The sequence below is a fragment of the Larus michahellis genome, chromosome 3, assembly GCF_964199755.1.
Source record: "Larus michahellis chromosome 3, bLarMic1.1, whole genome shotgun sequence".
Lineage (NCBI taxonomy): Eukaryota > Metazoa > Chordata > Aves > Charadriiformes > Laridae > Larus > Larus michahellis.
Window position 1 is genome coordinate 30,403,696 of NC_133898.1, and position 2,282 is coordinate 30,405,977.

A 2,282-nucleotide genomic window follows, 5' to 3' on the forward strand; every position below is an offset into this window, starting at 1 on the left:
GCTTCCTTTTGTGCCAGTCTAAGGGAAAACTTCCACATCATTAACAGCAATGAGCATTTATTTTGCTAAAGTTCTACTTCAGTATCAATTTTAAGGATGTCCATCATAAAAAATGGGCCAGTTGCTTATTAAATAGTCCAGACACTGCTGCCTGTATATTTTGCTTCTCCTCCTCCCTACCTTAGATTTTTGATGCCTAATTCATCAGTAACAGACTACAAGTTGTGTTGAAAGAGTCTACATTTGCCTTTTGTATCTCACATAGAGCTTTCTGTGATCTTACGGCAGATGTCTGTTGCAAGGCTGCCCACTTTTAACTCGCTCAGAGAAAGGTAAACTCTGAGGTTTAGCTATTTCAACCTCAGGAAAAGCTGGAGGTTCACCACATTTATTAAAACTACCAAGTCGTACTTGGCGCAATTTACAGTGCACCATTTTGCACCGGAGCTGTGGCAGCTGCTGACTCCTCCACAACTTCCTTTGCCTTTTGAAACGCACCTCTGAACAAACAACTTCAAGATGTTTGTCTTTGCCCCGGCTTTGCTTTTGCCTGGCAACCACATTTCTGCCTGGCATCAGCTGTAACTTCAAGTCTGTTCCTTTCTTTTGCTAGCGAGAGGCACGACAGAGAGTTCTAGTAACCTTCATCCTAAACTCTTCCCTACGCTCTGCAATTCTGCGCTATTCATACACAAACTCCCACACCCATACAAGCTGCTGGTTTGCGTTCTGTTTTCTAGGAACTGTGAAGTTTCCAGAATAAACATGGTACGGTTTAAGAAAAGTCCCAACAACATAAAGATGAACAAAAAACCTAAGGACAGAGGTAACTATAATTCCTTTCGCTCACGACCAACTGTAAGACAAATTAAAGTGCTTTACTATGATGTGCAATGTTTAGTGATTGTTTTATTAATGCAGAAATACCTGCTTAACTTCATACCCATTCTGATTTAAAGTGCAACAATTAATTCTGATAGTTCTTGTACATCCATATTTTGCAAGTGTGGTTCCTAGAAGACATGTAGTTCAGATTATGCCTTGCATTTGTAAAATCTGTCATTTTTTAGTACCGTTTTCCTTTATTAACTAAAATAAACTGTACAAAAAGCTGTAGAGTTACATTAGCTTTGAACAATGTAGGATACATGTTCTCTGCCAAACTTTACTGTGCAAACATTTTACATTTTTTTTAAAGTGACAAAATTAAGCCAACCTTGAAGTCAGAGTTCATTACTACATTACAAAACAGGAGACTAGATATGGCAAAAGAAATTTCCCACTGAAATCAACACCATTGTATAATTTTATTTCTAATTCTTAAAAAAATATAAATGAATTTAGAAGAGAATCACAGTATAAGGGCCCTAACATATTAGACCATTACAAGGTACATAAAAATAGAAGACACAGATTTCTTTGAAACTTTAATCCTTTGATTAAGCAGCAAGCATATCACTCTCCAGGCAAACACTGCTTAAAACAAACCCTACCCCCCAAAACAGGACGTGCAAACTGTATGCACATATTCTGCAAAGCACACAATAAAGACATTTTGCTATGTACATACTTATTTAGTACTACAAATGCTAGGAGTTCCCTACTGTGTGCTACAGTGTATGTAAATTAAGAAATACTACCTATCTCTGACCCTCCCTCCCTCCCCCTTTCAAATACAGCACCTTTGCCCAGTTATAGAATATTTAAACAAGATTAAACGGAATTACAATGTACTGAACAGTTTTATAGCAGTTGGTGGCGGCCAACTGTACTGCAACACCCAACATTCTGCATACTGAAGTCTATCGACAAGAGACAAGACAAAAATTAGCAAAGGTACAATACACACACCTCGGAGACCCAATGATAAAAGAAAAAAAAAAGAAAAAAGAAAAGAAATCCTGAAGATGTATCTTATCACCGTTAACAATTAAACTGCGATATTTAAGACGTCAAAATGTACCAGATCAGTTTTGTATCGGTTTTGAAGTGTGGAGAGCAGCCAGATTTGTGTGTAGCTGGTGAGGGGACACTTATGACTCCCAGAACACAAGTTTCAGTGACCACGACTTCCTCGGTGCTTGTTTTACAATGCTGCTTTTCTTAGACGAGAGGTCATCTGATGCTCACGTAGTGGCTAAGCCTCTGCTCTGATGCAAAATAAAATTTGTAAGAAGGACCTTTTGTACGAGACCTCAGCGCACCAGCGAAAGCTGTTCGGCAAGAAAAATCTCTCGAGTTTGGTCTGAAAATATTTTTAAGTGAAGGTCAACACCTTAACT